General features: G+C 39.9%; 1 protein-coding gene across 2 annotated transcripts in view; it reads left to right on the forward strand.

Annotated features, from left to right (window-relative positions):
• Positions 1-13,638, forward strand: part of ARHGAP29 (Rho GTPase activating protein 29) — a 226,620-nt gene that overhangs the window by 124,293 nt on the left and 88,689 nt on the right. The window contains exon 1 of one of the 2 annotated variants that reach the window (XM_073593110.1): positions 1,461-2,168. The exons of the other annotated variant lie outside the window; for it this stretch is intronic. The gene's annotated coding sequence lies outside the window, so the exon portion shown is untranslated. Of the gene's footprint in view, positions 1-1,460; positions 2,169-13,638 lie in introns of those variants that run through there. 2 annotated transcript variants of the gene reach the window in all.

A 13,638-nucleotide genomic window follows, 5' to 3' on the forward strand; every position in this document is an offset into this window, starting at 1 on the left:
CCTGCATTTAGGGTGCCATTACTACTTCGTCCCTAAGGGTAAAACAAATGTTAATGCCCAAGTACAATTTTGCTACTTTGACATGTTAGTAAATCCGTACATATTATTGCAACTACTTTGTGCATCCAGGTGGATTATACCTTTTTTTTTTTTTTTTTTTTTTTTTTTTTTTTTTTGTTTGTTTTTTTTTTTTTTTTGTTTTTCAGGACAAATTGGGCTTTCATTTGGTGGTAAATGATAATGGATAGCTCTTGAAAGTTTGTTTCCCTCTCTCTGCAAGGAAAGAGATGCATTGTATCTTTCCTCTCTATTCAGAGAGAGAGAGAAACACGGGGTGGGCTTCACAGTGACTGATCACTGTGATAGCCAATCAGAGTCTATCACAGCGATCAGGTGACCTGGGAGTTCTGGTTCCCGATCCTTAGTACAGGACGTGGGGCTCCCATTGAGACCCCAGTCTCTGTGCTGGGAGTGTGCTGTGCAGCGGGCTCCCAGCACAAAGATAGATAAGCAAACCCACGGAAAAAAGCCAAGTCCAGTAAGGCCGCATATCTGCGTACTGTTGGAGTCAAGGGCTTAAGAAAAAATGGCACTGCAAGGGCGTCACATTCTTTTGCACATTTGTGTAAATGCACAGATACGCACATTTATTTTATTTTTATTTTATTTATTTCAGGTACTTATATAGCGCCGTCAATTTACGCAGCGCTTTACATATACATTGTACATTCACATCAGTCCCTACCCTCAAGGAGCTTACAATCTAAGGTCCCTAACTCACATTCATACATACTAGGGACAATTTAGACAGGATCCAATTAACCTACCTGCATGTCTTTGGAGTGTGGGAGGAAACCGGAGTACCCGGAGGAAACCCACGCAGGCACAGGGAGAACATGCAAACTCCAGGCAGGTAGTGTCGTGGTTGGGATTCAAACCAGCGACCCTTCTTACTGCTAGGCGAGAGTGCTACCACCACACCACTGTGCCGCCCATTTCTGCCAGTGTTTCCGTTATGCCCAGATTAGAACAGGGCCTAACACAGCACAGAGGATTCCTCTATCTACCTCGCTTTTGTGGGTGACAGAATGTGTTCATGCCAAGCTTGAGTGCTGTCTCTTTAGCTAACCCATAGAGCTCTGCCATACATCCCAGTGCTTTTGGGGAAGGGGTTATGGGACTTCTTGTGATCCTACTCACAATAAGCTGACTAGCTACACAGTTTAACCCATACAAGATTTTTTTAATCCATCTTTTATGTTTTGGTTTCACTCTGACTCCATATTACAATTTGTTGTTCCACAATCTAAAGTTTACCAGATCAACAGAGATGCCTGTAATATATTTAGCCAAGCATACAATAACCTGCACCTTACAAACTATGCCCAAAACCATGAACTGTGTGTGTGTTTGTTTTTTGTTTTGTTTTTTTGGGGTTTTTTTTACTAGAAAAGAAAGAAAATTTAAAAAAAAAATGTTAAAAGTCCTAGGAAATGTCTGATGCACAGAGCTCCAGAAACCAGTGTGCACTGGGTCCCTGTAGTCATTGTTGTGTAGCCATTGTGTACAGTCAGGATGTCCTGGGGAAAGAATGTACGTGTTTTAAAATACTGTGCCTAGCCAGTGCACTATCAGACAGAATTGGCCTAGCATTCGGCAGCCTTGCACACTCTGTATGACACATCTACAAAGGAAAAGCCAGTGTCTTGTAACTGGCCTGTACTGGGCTGCAGATTTTTTTTTAATTTTTTTCCTTTTCGGATGCCTCCATTAGCAGTCACTCCAACTGCAACGGTTTTCCCCAGCACTCAACAGTTCAAAGGCCTAACACAACAGTGACGACACAGCCTTCCTGACACAGGAAAAGTATTCAGCGCAGATAAATTCTTGGTTTCAGAGGATTACAATGTAACGATCTCTATTCTTTCCAGCTTGCTTCAGGGAGGCTGCTGACGTTTATACTCCCTTTTCGTTATCTTTGTACTCCTTTATCTTTTTTTTCACTAATTTTTATTATAATTTTGGCCTTTCCATTGGAATGTTGGCTTAGGACGTTTCTTTTCGTAATGTCAGACCAAGATTTGCTTGTTTTCCACATCGAGGTGAATTGAGGTGTGTCTCAAGGCTTACGAGAGCTTGTGGGAGAACTTTCATTAGATATTTTTTGGGTAAGCACCAAACTTTTGTTGTTTTTATAACTGTCTGCAATACGTTTTACTTCACTTTTTTTTTTTTTTTTGTCTCTAATGTTAAACTCAACAAGCAAAGCATTCCTTAAAGTAATTTGTAGTAGCCCATTGGAAGTCTGGTTGCTGTGGGTTACTGTGCATCATCACTTTCCAAGCATGGCAGTTGACAGTTCGGGTCTTTATCCTCTGGCTGGAACGGTTCGTATTTGTGTTCTTGTTGGAGGCTGGAAGAATGTGTGACAGTGCTATGTGGCCATTTCAACCTGCGGGGATCTCTAGGCTTAGATCATGCTTTCTAGATTGCAGGCAAAATCCACATTCTTCCCTTGTGACTACATCCTTTTACAAAAGGCTTCGTGGGAACATGGGAGGACAGTTTTTTTTTTTTTTGTAATCTGAATGGACAGCTCTGTGGCAATGTCGTGTATAAACTGGAAAATAATGGCTTCATGGGCCATGTCTGGAATTAAAAGGCTGTTGCAGACATTCTGTTTATGTGCATTGGAGTGTTACATTTTTGTATGTTTTGAGAGCACACAGAAAATTATACACCAAACACACCCTGACCGGGCGCACACCTCTGGCACATGCTGTTTTTCAGACATCTGGGCAGCCAAATCTCTACTCGTGGTGTCTTTTTTTTTTTTCAATCTGTTTTCTTGGTTAGAATAGTAAAAGCATCTTTTGAAAATTGTATTTACTAGTGAGCCGTTTGCTACCGGCTTGTCATTCTTCCTGTTGTCTGATCATTTGCTTACACACAATTGGCTAATCTTTTGCTTGCACAGTAGCCCATTAGTTATTTTTGGTTAGTTGTTTCCAGGGATAGACAAAATAATTAGAATTCCAAAGCCGGGCTAAGAGGCACTAAATGACTGTAAGGACCAACTGATTTTCTTTTAAAGTGGTTGTAAACACTTACATATACCCAATGAAGTGAAGATGTAACAAATCCTCCCTACATAAGTTGTATCTGTTTATCTGATGTTTCAGAAAGCAGGGGCAGGGAGCTGAAGTTATCCTCTGCAGAGCTCAGTGAGGAGAGCTCTGAGAGCTGATTGGAAGGAAAGGGACCACCTCTTTCACACAGGAACAGGGCTAAGGCTGTTAATCACAAGGTGTGTGATGGTGCTCCTGCCCCTGTCACTTTCTTACCTTTTTGTGTCAGGAAAACTTGTCAGAAGTGACTATAGCAGAAGAATGAGGCAGCAGACAGAAATGACAGCGCTCTGGATTGAGACTGGTACACACTATAGCGGGATATGCTTTCTTTCATATTTCATGTCTGAGGTTTACAACCACTTTAAATAAAATATATCTAAAGCCAAAACCTTGTTTAGAGTCGGATAGCATGTACTCTTGAAAAAGATTTTCTTTAACTTCCTGTCCCAGAGACACAACAGGAAGTCATAGATCTCTCCTAAGGCCTCATGCACACGAGACGCCAGTGCAAACTCTGCTGAACACATGTTTTTAAAAGCTGAAACCGGTGCTTAGAAACGCCTGTTTTGCCGCGTTTGCACGCTGCATTTAGCAGCGATTAGCCGCGTTTGCGTCTAGAAGTTTCTGCAGAGCAGAAAATAACATTTTGTGACCCAAATTTGGGGCCCCATATCTCGGGGCCACTTGGTGCTAGAAACCCCAAATTTGTTAACACAGTAGACCTAGCACTATAACATATCCAAATTTGGGGTTCCTAACACTAAGTGGCGCCGAGATATGGGGCCCCAAAGTCGGGTCGCAAAATGTCAAGCACTTCTGCAGCAGAGAATGATATTTTGTGACCCGACTTTGGGGCCCCATATCTCAGGGCCACTTAGTGCTAGGAACGCCAAATTTGGATATGTTAATAGTGCTAGTCCAACTGTGTTAGCACACCAAATTTGGGGTTCCTAGCTCCAAGTGGTCCCGAGATATGTGGACCCAAATTCGGGTTGTAAAAAAAACACTTATAAACGCAAACGCTGCTAAACGCGGTACCGGCGTTTAGCCGCGTTTGCCATCTGAAACGTGGAAAACGTTTGCGTCTGAACCCATTTTTTTTGCTTCTGGAAAAACAAGGTTAAACGCAACTGCCTAAAAACGCCAAAAAACGGGACTGTGTACATGGACACATAGGATAACATTGAATGGGTTCAGGGGCAGTTGAAAAAAGCTTCCAACTGCCTCTGAACGCGAGTTTAACAGCGTCTCATGTGCATGAGGCCTAAGTCCTCTCTCAAGCAGTTACTGTTACTAGAAGTGTTTAATTCAAAGATTTCCCCTCTATTCTTTTGCAGTGATAACAATTTCACAATTTCCCTCACTTCAGTCTTGGTGACAGTTGTTCACAGTAGCAACCCAAGCCACAAATAGGCAAAATGAATGCCTGGTTGTCCTGCTATAATCCTTTGTCATTACTTTGAGCCACTGACTTGAAAAAAGCATACAGAATGGGGACTTTTAACCACCTTGCTCTGCATGCTTGTTTTGTATTCATTACTTACAAATTATTGAAGCCAAATAATCATCGTTACAATCATGCAACTAGCATTTTCAGATTTAGGGTCCATTAGTGGCAACAGTCATATTGTCATGACAGACACACTACAGTCCATTAGTTCTTTATCTGCCCAACCATCATCCTTTTTCTTTTGCTTAAGTGCACTCATTTTTAAAGTATGCCCACCTCTTTGACACTCAGGGAATAGAGATGGTGTTGGGTGCCAGTATGAATGTATATCTAAAGCCACAGGTTTTTCTTGGATAGACAAGAGGATAGTTAAAACCCCATCTGTTTTTTTTTTTTGTTTTGTATTTTTCACCTAAAGTGATTGTAAAGCTTTAATTTTTTTGTTCATTAAAATAACAAACATGTTATACTTACCTGCCCTGTGCCGTGGTTTTACACAGTGACCTGGGTCCTCCTCTTCTAGTGTCCCTCGGCAGCACTCCTGGCTCTTCCCTCTTGTCAGGTGCCCCCACAGCAGGCAGCATGCTATGGGGGCACCCGAGTCGAGTCGCTGCTCTGTGTGTCCATTCACACAGAGCCGCGGTTCGGCCCCGCCACCTCCGTCTCTTGTTTCGTTTACTGGCTGTGATTGACAGCAGTGGGAGCCAATCAGAAGTGCAAGTCCCCTGACGGCCAAGGCTCTTGTGGACATCGCTGGATCGTGAGGGGGCTCGGGTAATTATTTGGGGGGGGGGGGGGAGCTGCAGCACACAGAAGGTTTTTTTTTTTACCTTCGAACTTTGACCGATGCAGCAGGGGCCAGTTGAATTTTGATTTGTGTATGGGTAGGCTGGTTGTACAGAAACCGGGTCTTTTTTTCTCTTTGGAACAGGTGTTTCCATTGGAAGTTTGTGCCCTATACTTCTTTCTTTCTTTTCTTTTTTTTTTTTTCTTTTCGTTTTTTTTTTTTCTTTTCTTTTTTTTTTTCTTTTCGTTTTTTCTTTGCTTTTCGTTTTTTCTTTGCTTTTCGTTTTTTCTTTGCTTTTCGTTTTTTCTTTGCTTTTCGTTTTTTCTTTGCTTTTCGTTTTTTTCTTTGCTTTTCGTTTTTTTCTTTGCTTTTCGTTTTTTTCTTTGCTTTTCGTTTTTTTCTTTGCTTTTCGTTTTTTTCTTTGCTTTTCGTTTTTTCTTTGCTTTTCGTTTTTTCTTTGCTTTTCGTTTTTCTTTTTCTTGAATTTTGATTTGTGTATGGGTAGGCTGGTTGTACACAACCGGGTCTTTTTTTCTCTTTGGAACAGGTGTTTCCATTGGATGTTTGTGCCCTATACTCTTTCATTTGTTCTTTCTTTTTCTTTCTCTGAAATATGTTGGATTTCCTATCACTTTCTGTGGCAGTGATTACCAGGACAGATACATGGATGAGTCCCCCCTAGCTGGGACACACACCGATAAAACAGGACAGATCCTTCAAGGCAGCTAAACGTTCCAATCCACTGAGAGCTGAAAGGAAAAAAGAACAAGAGTGCTTCTAAGGGTATTTTTTGGATTGAAATTGTCTCAAGCTAAACAATATCTGCTTGCCACCTTGTGTAGCCGGTGTCACACAAATTGTGCACCACAGTAAATTTAGGCTTTCTGAGAGCAATGTGTTTACCACTAAAAAAAAGTCCAGCGTGCTGGAAAAAAATGTAACTTAAGAGAAGCATGGGGTTTTGTTTGGAAAAAAAATAATCATATCTAGGTGACATCAATGCAATGCTGCATCTGTCCCCCGCCGTCTCTAAGGCTGCGAACTGAGCGATTAAACACTGCTGATTGCTCTGTTCTCCCTGCCGATCAGTCTCCAGCTCTCTACTCTGCCCCTGGGCTATGGGGGGTGGAGCAGGAGTTAATGGATTATTCTCTCAGGGGCTCACTGAGCCAGGTGCCGGTCCAGGCTCCTGAGTGGATCTTGCCCATAAGGTCATGATCTTTACCCAGCCTGGACCGGCACTGTGACATCCGTTGACAGCAGGATTTAGCCCGGATCACAGGAGTGCAAAAATGTGCGTTTCACCTGGCTGCTAACTACCCCCTGCCGCCACCCCCAGGAGCAAAGTTTACCTAGCGTAGCTATGGAAGCAATTGGGGAAGCGCTGCAAATGGCCCCACAACCGCATGCAGTGCACATGGTAGCAGATTGTTTGTTGCCAAAAATGAGATTAAAACAGGCAGTAGGGAAGCTTTGCATTGCTTCCTCACCATCTGTCAGTAGTCTCTCTGAAGTGCGATCCAGATGCAAATCGGGCTTCAGAGGAAAGGGAAATTTAGACACGTTTAAATCTACCCTGAGTGGGTCAATTGCCCCTTGATCATCCTTGAACTTAGAAGATGAGGCACAGCATCGCTGGCATAGTGGAAAGGGCTGCTAAGAATGTATTTTTAGGTGGTTTGTCCATGTATAACTTGGGCTTTAAGTATTTTGTCTTTTTAGAGGTGTAGGTTCGATCTCCAAAAGAAATCATGTACATTTACTTACTGTCAGTCTATAGGCAGATTACTCACGAAATGTGTAATGTGCAGTCCTGCCCACAGCATTGAGTTTTTAGATATTTATTAAATACACAAAAGCTTACATCAGACTGTTTGTTTGCTGACGAGCACGGCCTTAATCATTAACTAAGATAAAGGGTTGGATGAAAGGTGTTAGCAGAAATTTTGTACGTTTTTTGTATCCAATAAATATTGGAACTCATTGCTGCGTACAGAACTGTGCATATTATGTAGTTTTCCATTTCACTTTTTTTTTGATGATTTGATAGGACCTCACCTAGAGATTCTCCAAATTCTCTGTTTCAATAAACTGGTGAACATATGTGTGGAAATACAAGCACAGTAATAAATAATGAATGACAATGTGGAAACTCTCCTTTTGGATATGATCCCAGTCCTGCCAAATAAAATGGCCTAATCACTAAAGAATGTCAACATCTAATTTCTTACAAATTCCAGTTTATTTTGTTTTATTTTGTATTTCAGCACGTGTTTGGTCTACATTTTTTCTTTTATAGATATGTGGAACTAGAGATTGCTTTGTTGGCGATGACAGACTGGGGGGGGGAGGGGGTAAATGTAATCAGCCTTTGTTCTATGTTGGCTTTATCTTGTAATTGCTGTTTTATTAGAGAACAGTTGTTTAAAGCAATAAAAAAATCGGTCAGTAAAGGGCTAATGCTATTGGGGAAACATTACATCTGTGCTCTTATCAGGAGGACCCATTGCATTTTCATGTTAAAGCCCATTTCTGGGTTTACCTTAAAACCAATGCAGGCAGATTTTCTGGGTTGGACTGCAGCTTCTTCTCATATGATTCCTATTGTGCCACCTCACTGTGGCGACTGCATTTTCTCATGCTATTCAGAAACACAAGGGGGTTGATTTACTAAAACTGGAGTGCAAAATCTGGTGCATCTGTGGCTGCATGGTATCCATTCAGCTTCAGTTTGATCAATTAAACTTTAGCAAAAATCTTGAAGCAGATTGGTTTCTATGCAGAAAATAAAAGCCTGGTTACGATATGTCTGACAACACTTTGACATGCCTCACCATGCTTTTTTGTGTGATTGGCACAGTAAAAGCTTCTTTATGGCAGCTTGACCAGGGCTCATTTTTGTTAAAGTATCGTCATATTGTGCTAAAAACAGCCACACTATCTTTTTCCAGAGCAGACTGTATTTTTCCTGAGGTTACCTGTGGGTTTTTCTTTGTATCCTTAACAATTCCTCTGGCAGTTGTGGGTGCAAACTTTCTTGATCTACCTGACCTTTGCTTGCTATCTGGAGATCTCAGAATTTCCGCTTCTTAAGCGATTGTACAGTACTGACTGGCATTTTCAAGGCTTTGGATATCTTTTTATATCCTTTACTAACTTTAGAAAGTTCCATTACCTTGTTATGCAGGTCTAGTGACAGTTCTTTTCTGCTCCCCATGGCTCACTATCCAACCTGCTCAGTGCATCCATGTGAGCGCTAACAAACTCATAGACTATTTATTCATAGACACTAATTGCTATTTAAAGAAGTAAACCCTGATGGGTTTTACTTCCTCTTTATTTCCCTGCAAAGGTAAAGCATAATGGGCTACTATGCATCACTTACCTAAAACCAAAGCCTGCAATGTCACCACTGTCCCCACTAGCAGCGAGCGTCCATCTTCACCCCTCTGCCTTCCGGGGCCGCAAACTCCGACTCTGTGACTGGCCGGAGTCGCGTGACATTACTCCCGCGCATGCGCGCAGGAGCTGCCAGTCACGGCATGACCCCTTTAGAAACTGCATGATGTGCCCTTTCTAAACTGCACATGCCCTGTAGACATCGGTGCACAGCTTTATTGTAAATATCTCGTAAACCGTGGTGGTTTAGGAGATATTTCCAGCACCTACAGGGAAGCCTTAATGAGGCTTCCCTGTAGGTAAAAGTGGTTGTACAGGGTGTACAACCACTTAAAAAAAAAACATGTATGAGGGACATTAACCTTTTTAATTGCTATTTTAATTTGTGTTACCTTGTGTATCTGTACCAAGGCCAAACATTCCAGGGTTATTATGATTTAAAAAGGTGCCAAACAGATATGTGATAATAAATGGCTTCAAATGATCACTATCCTTAAATGACAGTTTTTGGGCATGATCACTCATATATTTTTAATATCATTGCTAAAATGTCACAATTTCTGCTACTGTACAAACGTGTGAGCACAACTGTATGTGGCACACTGATTTGTTTTAACAAGCCAATAACACTTTTACAAGTCATGCTGTATATTGTGTTTAGAAGAGAAAATATCCCACAAATTCAAATTCAAAAATCTAAATTTTGATTTTATTTTGGTATCTGATATCTTTTGCTTGTATATGATATTGGGATTGTTTTTTTTTTTTTTTTTTTTTTTTTTTTTTTTTTAAAGGAGTAGTAGTGTATGATAGATTTGCAAAGTTAAATTTTTACTTCGCTTAAAGTGTAACTTTAGTCAGAAAATTAAGACCTGCTAGATGACAGGCTGGCCCCTTTTGCAGGTATAGCTATGTAAAACATTAGCAAGTGCCTATACTGTTTAAAATCAAGTAATACACTGTCTCACCTTACTCTGCACTTGCTCAGTTGCGCTCTATTTTTAGGCACTGTGCCAAATTTGTAGAGGCTGATCTGCTGACAACATAAATTTACTGCTGCTCAGGGGCTCTGGACTGCAGCAAAATGGCAGCCTCCAGGCCTACAGGAGCAATACACACAAATTTGGTAGCATAATTATTAATGTGGAATGTATGTTCCTTGCTAAATAACAATTTAGTTCAAGTCAACAATAATAATTTTTATTCAAGTTGTTATGGGTAAAGTTCCACTTTAAGCAGAACCAAACCCATCAGTTTAACGGTTTCCCAAAACGGTTACATTCAAGGCATTCAATGAATTATAATTGTCACCGTTGTTTTTTCTTTCACCTGAACTGTCTCACCATCAAATGGCTAATGTCATAACTGATCACAAGTGCAGCACCATGGCAACTGCAGATCAAATAGAGACAGCTTCCTTGGCTGTAAAGGATAGGAGGGTTTAGTCCCGCTTTAATGAATAAGGTGAAGCTGTGATGACTTCAATCATCCAATCATGTGCAAGTAAAAGTTTTTAGTTTTTTACTTGTAGAGGATTCTTTGCAAAGTGAATATTCATGTGGCCTTGTTTTTCACGAAGCTGAGAAATTTCTCCGTGCAGAGTGAAAAATCTCTACCCCTTTAATAAGTTTAACAATGTTGTACTCAAAGGCATTATGACTTGAGACATCCATGTTTGAAAAATGCGGAGAAAATCTGGAAGTTTTAGTGAAGGAGAACTTTACCCATAACAACTTGCTTCTTGCTGGAGGCTGAAGCCCCCAAACTGCAGTAAATCATAAAGTGGAACTAAACCCATTGATTTACCAGTTTCAAAAAAGTTACATTCCTGGAATGCCGGGATTACTAACTGTCATATTTGCTTGTGTCCTCAATCAAACTGTCAAACCATCAGATGACTGGTGTTATAACTGATCACATGTGCAGCACCATGTCAGTTGCAGTTTAACCGCTTCATCCCCGGAAGATTTTACCCCCTTCCTGACCGGAGCACTTTTTGTGATTCGGCACTGTGTCGCTTTAGCTGACAATTGCGCGGTCGTGCAACGTTGCACCCAAACAAAATTGACATCCTTTTTTTCCCACAAATAGAGCTTTCTTTTGGTGGTATTTGATCACCTCTGTGCTATAAACAAACAAAAAGCAACAATTTTGAAAAAAAAAGCAATATTTTTTACTTTTTGCTATAATAAATATCCCCCAAAAATATATAAATGTTTTTTTTTTTGTTTTTTTTCCCCTCAGTTTAGGCCGATATGTATTCTACATATTTTTGGTAAAAAAAAAAAAAAAAAACAATAAGCGTATATTGATTGGTTTGCGTAAAAGTTATAGCATCTACAAAATAGGGGGTAGTTTTATGGTATTTTTATGGTTTTCTTTTAAGCGGCCGAAAAGTGCCACAAAAACTACGGTAGAGCGCCGCTAAAAAAAAAAGCGGCGTATTACCGCTGACGCCATCCCCCACCCCCCAGTGTTAAGGTGCCCTAAAGGATAAGGAGGGTTTAATTCCACTTTTAAGGCTGTCGGCAGATCTGCTTCTACAAACTCAGCAGTGTCTAAAATGGAGAGCAACTAAGCATGTGCGGAGCAGGGTGTAAGTGTATTGCTGGATTTTAAACCATATAGACCCTTATTGTTAATGTTTTACATACCTGCAAAGGGGGCCAGCCTGAAGTGATTTAGCAGGACTTAATTTTCTGACTAAAGTTCTACTTTAATGTCTGCAGTCTGACAGTCATTCTCAGCTATTTAAAAGGAAAGGGGAAGGGGACGTTTTTCAATGGGGACACCTGTTTCGGTAACCACTGTCTAAGAGGGAAATTCCTGTGTGGGCATATACCACACAGAATAAAGGGACATTGATTTCCCTACTCCTAAATCTAAAAAAAATGGCTATAGATCTACTTAAGTAAACATATTCTAATTCTTTGTTAACTATGGCTTGGTTAGGTCATTAGTGCACTTTGTTTGCCCTTCTCCAGCGATGACCACTTCGCCACCCCCATCATTGCCTCTGCCATCTTCTCCAGTGCTTCTGTTGTATTTGTCATCTTTCTTTGACCATTGGGCAGCCAGTGATTTATTATCCTGGCAGTCAGTTCCATTGAAATATCTTGATGGTACAGGAACAATGTGCATTGCGTGTGTGCCACAGTCTGTGTATACAAAAAAATTGCTAGTAAAAAAGTGAAGGGGTTTTTTGCCAGCCACGTTAAATTAAAAACATTTAAAAAAGAAAAACTGTCTCGGTTTTGGTTTTCGGCCAAGTACATCCTTAATTTTCAGTTTTGGCGCCTGAATTTTAATTTCAGTGTACCACTATTTTTTATATTACTTTTAAGTCAGGGCATTTAGTAAGTTTTGGAAGTTTTACAACGCTTAGAATTTTGGGTGTGTACTGGACCATTTACTTTGAGGTTTCACACCACAAACACGCTCACCAGCATATACAGTATGTCCTAACATGCACTGACTGTGCATTGTAGTGTGTTTTTGTGTAAGGTGCATTTTTTTTTTTTAACTCCATGCATGGCTGCAACATATCACAACTTGGTGTGTTAATATGCATGCCTGTCTATTTATTTATTTATTTATTTTTAGAAAACAGGGCTTTGTGCCTTCTCCATGGATTAATCATCGCATGTGGTGTGAATGAACGTTAACCGAGCGCTTAGAAAGCTTTATTACCCACAAAGCAAATGTTTAGGGTGATGGAAGCCCCTCTTCTCTGCAATTTAACATTGCTACTGTATAGAAAGTTTATTTCTAAAAATATGTTTGGGTTCAGGTCTGCAGATCATTTATGGTCTAGTTTTATAGTGTGTTGTAGAAAAGTGGGCTGCTTTAATTTAGTCTACATAAAATATTTCTTTTGCTTGAGTCCATCTTTACACTTTAAGTCCTTCCTAGCGAAATCAGTTCCTTACAGCTGGAGGGTAGCCAGTTTGAGACCCCTGCAGTAGGGTGACAACACTCACTAACTGTACTGCATTCTTCATCTTTCAAGTAAGGTTTAAACTAGATAGTTGGAGGTAGACATTTTATATATAGGCATATCCTACTAATGCTAAAATCATTAAAGAGGATTGTAATTATTATACAATTCCATTGACTCGTATGTACAATGTGAATAAACAGATAAGAGTACACTTCCATTCTTCATGTCTTGAAGGCGACAACTCCATTTTCAGTTCGCAAAGATAAAATGTGGGTGTATAAATTATACTCGCTTCTGTGTTCACAGTCCCTAGATAGAAAGTTTATTTATATATATATATATATATATATATATATATATATATATATATATATATATATATATATATATATATAATATTTATTCAGGTATATATATTTATTTATTTATTTAGGTATATATATATATATTCAGGTCTGCAGATCATTTATGGTCTAGTTTTATAGTGTGTTGTAGAAAAGTGGGCTGCTTTAATTTGGTCTACATAAAATATTTCTTTTGCTTGAGTCCATCTTTACACTTTAAGTCCTTCCTAGCGAAATCAGTTCCTTACCACTTCATAAATATTTCTGAGAGGAAGTGTCCTGAAAGAACTGACTATTGTATGATACATTAGAGCTTGGCTTGTATGCAGTGTTTCCATTTCCTCCTGAAAGCTGCATTATAGTGGGAAGAAAATAAGCATAGTGGTAACGGCTTTGTGGGAATGAATGAAAAGCTGTTTTAGCACCACCACTGTTTTCTTTGCTGCTATATGTGAAGTTAGAAAGAATTAGACTTGCATTATTGATATGTATATTTTGAGGTTGAATACAATTTTTTATAAAATTTTCATGAGGACAATAACAAAAATATAGAACAACGCGAAAATGCAAAAGGGATGTGAACACAA

The sequence above is a fragment of the Aquarana catesbeiana genome, linkage group LG07 (genome assembly GCF_042186555.1).
Source record: "Aquarana catesbeiana isolate 2022-GZ linkage group LG07, ASM4218655v1, whole genome shotgun sequence".
NCBI lineage: Eukaryota > Metazoa > Chordata > Amphibia > Anura > Ranidae > Aquarana > Aquarana catesbeiana.